Source organism: Pinus tabuliformis, chromosome Q, assembly GCF_031772625.1.
Source record: "Pinus tabuliformis cultivar Carrire ecotype Pingquan chromosome Q, CPIR1, whole genome shotgun sequence".
Classification (NCBI taxonomy): domain Eukaryota; kingdom Viridiplantae; phylum Streptophyta; class Pinopsida; order Pinales; family Pinaceae; genus Pinus; species Pinus tabuliformis.
Window position 1 is genome coordinate 807,792,886 of NC_142296.1, and position 8,388 is coordinate 807,801,273.

The 8,388-nt window shown below is 50.8% G+C and overlaps 2 non-coding genes across 2 annotated transcripts in view; both read right to left on the reverse strand.

The window, feature by feature from the left end:
• LOC149222092 (5.8S ribosomal RNA) overlaps window positions 1–68 on the reverse strand; it is a 154-nt gene extending 86 nt beyond the window's left edge. The window contains exon 1 of the ribosomal RNA XR_016249745.1: window positions 1–68. This exon is cut by the window's left edge and continues 86 nt beyond it. This is a non-coding gene — a ribosomal RNA (5.8S ribosomal RNA).
• Window positions 69–2,683: 2,615 nt separating this feature from the next.
• On the reverse strand, window positions 2,684–4,495 carry LOC149222093 (18S ribosomal RNA). Its single transcript, XR_016249909.1, has one exon. It is a non-coding gene; the product is annotated as an 18S ribosomal RNA (ribosomal RNA).
• Between the last annotated feature and the right edge of the window lie 3,893 nt (window positions 4,496–8,388).

Sequence of the window (8,388 nt, forward strand, 5' to 3'; positions counted from 1 at the left end):
ACACTAAGTATCGCATTTCGCTACATTCTTCATCGTAACAAGAGCTGAGATATCCGTTGTCGAGAGTCGTTTCCACGTATTACCAAAAAATCGGCCACAAAACTGAATAGGGGCAACCCCCCACAACAAATGTAAGGCCAAGGGGCAAAAGGAGGAAAAACGCATGAGAGAAAGAGAAACAAAGGTGTCTAACCCCCTCACAGGGGGAGGCTCAAACAGAGGACAATCTCCCCCCAGCCCCACGCCCTTGCAAAAAGGGGGGAAATGCGTGGGACAGCAATCGAGAAGGACTAGGGTGGCCACCCCAGGAGCTCGCACTGCTTTTAGCCCTTCCCCAACACCAGCCCACAACAATTCCCCATTTTCTCCGTAGAGCTAGGGACCGAAAGGAAGAGAACAGGGTAGAAAACAAAGCACAAGCCTCCCAAGCCTCGTGCCTTCAGCAAAAGGGGGGAATTGAAGGGGACGACGATCGAGAAGGATGAGGGTGGCCACCTTGGGAGCTCGCACTGCGTTTCGTCCTTCCAGAACACCAATCCACAACAATCCCACCTTTTCTCCGTAAAGCTAGGGGCCACGAGGAAGAAGGGAAGAGAACAACAAGAGAGAAAGGGATATATCAACCGTGGCTACCGACTCACATGGGAGGAGGCTTCAAACAGAGAAAAAGCGTCCCCAACCCCGTGCCTTCGCAAAAAGGGGGGAACTATAGGGGATGATGATCGAGAAGGATTAGGGTGGCCACCCTGGGAACTCTCACTACTTTTCATCCTTCCCGAACACCAATCCTCAACAATCCCACCTTTTCTCCGTAAAGCTAGGGCCAAAAGAAGGGAAGAAAACAACATGAAAGAAAGAGAGATATAAAATGCGTCCACCGGCTCACAGGGGGAGGCTCAAACAGGGAACAAGCTTCCCCACTCCCGTGCCTTCGCAAAAAGGGGGGGAACTGCAGGGGACGACGATCTAGAAGGACTAGGGTGGCCACCCTCGGAACTCGCACTGCTTTTGGTCCTTCCTGAACCCCAATCCACAACAATCCCACCTTTTCTCCGTAAAGCTAAGGGGCCAAAAGCAAGAAGGGAAGAAAACAACAGGAAAGCAAGAGATATCAAATGTGGCTACCGGCTCACAAGGGGAGGCTCAAACAGAGAACAAGCTTCCCAAGCCCCGCGCCTTTGGAAAAAGGGGGGAACTGCAGGGGACGGTGATTGAGAAGGACTAGGGTGGCCACCCTGCAAACTCGCACTGCTTTTCGTCCTTTCCGAACACCAATCCACAACAATCCCACCTCTCCTCCGTAAGGCTAGGGGCAAAAGGAAGAAGGGAAGAAAACAACACCAAAAAAACAAAGATCCCAAGAAAAGAGAGAAGCTCAACAACACGCCGAGCAAGATGTCCGCTAACCAAAAAGAAATCAAACAAGGCAGCCAATCAAAAAAGCGTCCCACCTCTTCACACCCTCCCACATGCATTCATCACAACACCCTTTCCAGCTTTACAACATATCAAACAACCAAGCAAATAAATCACAACCCAAAATTGACCAATAGAAAAGACAAGGGCCATGATGAGACGAGTGTCTGGAGCACGTCACTGAGAGGCAAACAGCCCCCCCAACCCAACGGCACAAGGCTTTAAATGACAAATAGACTGCTGCCCATAACACAAACCCACCCCGCTATTACACCCCTCCATGTACAAAACACCCAACAACCTTTCCAGCAAGAGAGTCAACGGGGGTCAAAGAATCAAACTCCAAAGAGGAGTTGTCACAGGCCAACACTCAATGCTGGAGAAAGCCGCGAGCCACAAATACATCGGCGGTGCAAGGACACTAGAGAGAGGGACATTCGCAAAGCACACACCACGAAACGAAGAAATGACACGAGTACCACAAAAAACCCACAATCCAAAGGGAGGAACAAAGACACAACCCGCTACTTCTTTTTCCCTCAGAAGGGGAGTGGCTCATGAGAGGACGAGGAATTCCCTCGACGGCAAAGTCACGAGATAAGATTGCCACCCTCATGCCCGTCGGCGAGGAAAATTGCGATCTCGATGGAGCTCAGTCCGAGGGATGGGTTTTTCATTACCTGGACACCCAACCCTTCCATGAGGGCATGTCGAGGAATGGTCGGGAGGGACTAGGGTGGCCAGCCCAATGGCTTGAAACGCTCTTCATCCATCCCATACTTGACCGCACCCCGAAAATCTCGCCTCACGGAAGGTTTGAGCTACCAGGCGCGCGTGCAACCACTCCCTCGACCCAACCACCAGCGAAAAATCTCACCCAAGCAACACATCAACCACCGCCACCTTTTCGAGAGAACCAACTATGTAAGCCCGCTACGAATGAGTCCAAATTTATCCATCGTTTTTACCAAGCACCTCAACTCTGCAGCAACCATGCCCGACCGAACAGATCGTTGGAAGGGATCCCAAGAAATAGGCTTCCGAACCCCCTACAGAAACACATTGGGGGGGAGAAAAACAAAGGATGGGTGGGACAAGCACAAGCATGGCTTGCAAGCACACACGAAAAAACAAGCGTTACCTCGAGACAAGCAACCAATGATGTTCCCGCCAAACACCAAACCCGCTCCCCTAGAGACGCACCACAAAGTCCCACATTGCAATCGACACCCAACCAACCCGAACCAAAAAATAAAACCCCTGCTATCAATGATCCTACCGCAGGTTCACCTACGGTAACCTTGTTACGACTTCTCCTTCCTCTAAATGATAAGGTTCAATGAACTTCTCACGATGTCTACGGCAGCGAACCACCATCGTCGACGCAATCCGAACACTTCACCGGATCATTCAATCGGTAGGAGCCACGGGCGTTGTGTACAAAGGGCAGGGACGTAGTCAACATGAGTTGATGACACACGCTTACTAGGAATTCCTCGTTGAAGACCAATAATTGCAATGGTCTATCCCCATCACGATGCAATTTGAGAAGATTTCCCGATCCTCTGAACCAGGAATAAAAACTCGTTGGCTGCATCAGTGTAGCGCGCGTGTGGCCCAGAACATCTAAGGGAATCACAAACCTGTTATTGCCTCAAACTTCCATGGCCTAAACGGCCATAGTCCCTCTAAGAAGCTGGCCGCGAAGGGGAACCTCCGCGTAGCTAGTTAGCAGGCTGAGGTCTCGTTCGTTATCGGAATTAACTAGACAAATTGCTCCACCAACTAAGAAGGGCCATGCACACCCACCCATAGAATCAAGAAAGAGCTCTCAATCTGTCAATTCTTACTATGTCTGGACCTAGTAAGTTTCCCCGTGTTGAGTCAAATTAAGCCGCAGGCTCCACTCCTGGTGGTGCCCTTCCGTCAATTCCTTTAAGTTTCAGCCTTGCGACCATACTCCCCCCGGAACCCAAACACTCTGATTTCTCAGAAGGTGCTGGTGGAGTCCTTAGAGCAACATCCGCCGATCCCTGGTCGGCATCGTTTATGGTTGAGACTAGGACGGTATCTGATCGTCTTCAAGCCCCCAACTTTCGTTCTTGATTAATGAAAACATCCTTGGCAAATGCTTTTGTAGTGGTCCATTTTTCATAAATCCAAGAATTTCACCTCTGTCAATGAAATACGAATGCCCCCGACAATCCCTATTAATCATTACTCCGGTCCCGAAGGCCAACACAATAGGACCAGACTCCTATCACGTTATTCCATGCTAATGTATTCAGAGCATAAGCTTGCTTTGAGCACTCTAATTTTTTCAAAGTAACAGCGCCGGAACCGTGACCCAACCAATTAAGGCCAGGAGCACGCTGCCGACAAAAGGGACGGAAGGGCAGGTGTACACCGAGTAGGCAGACCGACCCTTATGACCCAAGATCCAACTACGAGCTTTTTAACTGCAACAACTTAAATATACGCTATTGGAGCTGGAATTACCGCGGCTGTTGGCACTAGACTTGCCCTCCAATGGATCCTCGTTAAGGGATTTAGATTGTACTCATTCCAATTACCAGACTCGATGAGCCCAGTATTGTTATTTATTGTCACTACCTCCCCATGTTAGGATTGGGTAATTTGTGCTCCTGCTGCCTTCCTTGGATGTGGTAGCCCTTTCTCAAGCTCCCTCTCTGGAATCGAACCCTAATTCTCTGTCACCCATCACCACCATGGTAGGCCTCTATCCTACCATCGAAAGTTGATAGGATAGAAATTTGAATGAAGCATCGCCAGAACAAGGGATGTACGATCCGTCGAGTTATCATGATTCACCGGAGAAGTGGGCAAGCCCACGCTGGCCTTTTATCTAAAAAATGCATCCCTTCCAAAGAGTCGGGACTTGGTGCACGTATTAGCTCTAGAATTACTACGTTTATCCGAGTAGTATGGTACCATAAAAAAAATTATAACTGATTTAATGAGCCATCCACAGTTTCACAGTCTGAATTAGTTCATACTTAGACATGCATGGCTTAATCTTTGAGACAAGCATATGACTACTGGCAGGATCAACCAGGTAGCACCCTCCCACTTCAAAGGGCATTCCAGGCGCTCTCTTACCGAGAGCCAACCTAAACACCATCAAGTCAAAGAGATGTCAAGATATCATGTAAAACTTTTATGACTTCCACCTCTTGCATCCCAAGAAGGAAGCACATGAAACATGCCAAGGACATGGCAAACAAATGGGCAGACCTGCCGAGCCACAACGCACCAAGGCCACTCCCCGCCCCACACCGATGCCACCTAGGAGTCCACCCGGACAGCAGCAACAGTGGACCTCGATCGGATGATCGCCTGTGGCAGCCTCGACACAAAGGCAAGGGAAGGAAATCATACAAGACAAACCGAGCCCGCAACCTCCCTTAGAAATGCCCCCCAACCCACCCCTCCCCTCCTCGCACAGGGGCCACTAGGAGTCCATCTGGGTAGCAGCAACGATGGACCTCAATCGCATGATCGCCTGTGGCAGCCTCAATGCAAAGAGGAAACGAAAGGAAACAAAACAAGACCAACCAAGCCCACAACCTCTCTTAGAAATGCCCCCCGACCCTCCACACCACGCACCGAGGCCACCTAGGAGTCCACCCGCACCAGCTGACTATGGACCTCGATCATTTGACCGCATGTGGAAACCACAATGTGAAGGTAAAGGAAGGAAGCAAATGCAAATCAAGAGGGTCGCTACACAATACAGGGATACATATCCGAACAGGAGGAGGGATCGGGCAGCTCCGCACCCCACGCACCCTACGTACAAGCAACCTAGGAGATTTCCCACAGCTAAACCGACCGGACAATGATTAATTTTCCCCTACAGCCACCTCCATGCAAAGGAGGGAGGTCAAAGCGTTCCACCTCGAAATCCTTCTTCCGAATAGCCCCCACCATCGATGACTATAGTAGCAGGCCTCCTCCCCATTGGACCACGAGCGCATAGACAATTGAAACAACAAGTGCCCCCCAACCCTCCCCATAGAGAGGCCACCTAGGAGTCCACCTGGACAGCAGCAACGATGGACCTCGATCGCATGATCGCCTGCGGCAGCCTCAATGCAAAGGAAACGGAAGGAAACAAAACAACAAGACCAACTGAGCCCACAACCTCTCTTAGAAATGCCCCCCGACCCTCCACGCCATGCACCGAGGCCACCTAGGTGTCCACCCGCGCCAGCTGATGGTGGACCTCGATCACTTGACCGCCTGTGGCAACCACGATGCGAAGGCAAAGGAAGGAAGCAAATGCAAATCAAGAGGGTCGCTACACAATACAAGGACACATATCCAAACAAGAGGAGGGATCGAGCAGCTCCGCACCCCACACACCCTACGTACAGGCAACCTAGGAGATTTCCCACAGCTTTACCGACCGGATGATGAATAATTTTCCCCTACAGCCACCTCCACGCAAAGGAGGGAGGTCGAAGCATTCCACCTCGAAATCCTTCTTCCGAATAGCCCCCACCATCCATGACTATAGTAGCAAGCCTCCTCCCCATTGGACCACGAGCGCATACACAATTGAAACAACAAGTGCCCCCCAACCCTCCCCGGAGAGAGGCCACCTAGGAGTCCACCCGGACAGCAGCAACGATGGACCTCGATTGCATGATCGCCTGCGCCAGCCTCAATGCAAAGGAAACAGAAGGAAACAAAACAACAAGACCAACTGAGCCCATAACCTCTCTTAGAAATGCTCCACGAACCTCCATGCCATGCACCAAGGCCACCTAAGAGTCCACCCGCGCCAGCTGATGGTGGACCTCGATCACTTGTCCACCTGCGGAAACCAAGATGCGAAGGCAAAGGAAGGAAGCAAATGAAAATCAAGAGGGTCGCTACACAATACAAGGACACATATCCGAACAGGAGGAGGGATCAGGCAGCTCCGCACCTCACACACCCTATGTATAGGCAACCTAGGGGATTTCCCACAGCTTTACCGACCGGACGATGAATAATTTTCCCCTACGGCCACCTCCACGCAAAGGAGGGAGGTCGAAGCGTTCCACCTCGAAATCCTTCTTCCGAATAGCCCCCACCATCGATGACTATAGTAGCAAGCCTCCTGCCCATTGGACCACGAGCGCATACACAATTGAAACAACAAGTGCCCCCCAACCCTCCCTACAGAGAGGCCACCTAGGAGTCCACCCGGACAGCATCAACGATGGACCTCAATCGCATGATCGCCTGCGGCAGCCTCAATGCAAAGGAAACAAAAATAAACAAAACAACAAGACCAACCGGGCCCACAACCTCTCTTAGAAATGCCCCCCGACCCTCCACGCCATGCACCAAGGCCACCTAGGAGTCCACCCGCGCCAGCTGACTGTGGAACTTGATCACTTGACTACCTGTGGCAACCACGATGCGAAGGCAAAGGAAGGAAGCAAATGCAAATCAAGAGGGTCGCTACACAATACAAGGACACATATCCGAATAGGAGGAGGGATCAGGCAGCTTCGCACCCCACACACCCTACGTACAGGCAACCTAGGGGATTTCCCACAGCTTTACCGATCGGACGATGAATAATTTTCCCCTACGGCCACCTCCATGCAAAGGAGGGAGGTCGAAATGTTCCACCTCGAAATCCTTCTTCCGAATAGCCCCCACCATCGATGACTATAGTAGCAAGCCTCCTCCCCATTGGACCACGAGCGCATACACAATTGAAACAACAAATGCCCATAAACATTGTGACTTAACATTTCCAACCGCAAAAGCCTGCCACGCACGCAAGATGCAAGGGAAAAGCTGACCCCTCGATCAAACATATGGGCCAACACATCTATCAAAACCTCAAAGCCAACGCAACCACGAACGATGTGCACTTTGAAAGGAATGCCAACCCTTGACTTTACAACAAGGAGAACAGTGCCTCACATCGCCCGATGGAAAAAGCAAGCAAGAGGCAGGGTAGGTGGTTTACAACCAAAACCCTTCCACGTCCCTCTTAAATGTATGCATCTCAATCGACAATGCCAACATGGAAAGAGTACAAGCACAAGACACCGACACCATAAACAGCCGAATAATGAAGAGGCTAGCCATCACAAGGAGCCACACCAGAACAACCCATACAACTCCAAAAACTTGGAGCAGAAGGGGAATTGTTCACATATGCCTCCAAGGACAAGCATGGCCAACATTACCGCTCATGCGCTACCGAGTGGGTATGGAGAGAAGATGAAAATCGGACACCCTACAAACGACCCAAGGCCATTCTTGAGGCAAACCCGAAAAACCAACTCAATTGCCAACCCACCTTTCACACGAAAAGCAAAACCCTCCACACCAAATAGGGAGGAGGTGAACAATATAACAAGGAGCCAATTTCAATGGAGCCACAAATGGCTACCCATCCCAATCAAAATTATCTATTCGCAAACAACCGAAGGGCACGATAGCGACATAGGAAACGACAGAGTTTTGGGGCTTCCATCTGGGACCCGCAACAACGAAGGCTCAAATGAGCGCCGAGAAAACTTTCCACATTATTATCGTTGGGATGGGAAAGAGGGACAGGGATGAGCATGGCCCACATTACCGCTCATGTGCTACCGAGCGGGGATGGAGTGAAGACGAAAATCAGCCGCCCTTCAAATGACCCAAGGCCATCATTCAGGCTAACCCGAAAACACAACTCGATCACCAACCCACCTTTCACACGGAAAGAAAACCTACCGTTGGTATCATCGGGAGGGGCACGAGGGGACGAGGACGAGCCAGGGAGGCACACCACAAAAGCCCATACAGCTCCAAGAACTTGGAGAGTGGAAGGGGAATTGTTCACATATGCCTCCCAGGCCGAGCCTAGCCAACATTACCGCTCATGCGCTATCGAGTGGGGATGGATAGAAGATGAAAATCAGCCGCCCTACAAATGACCCAAGGCCATCGTTTAGG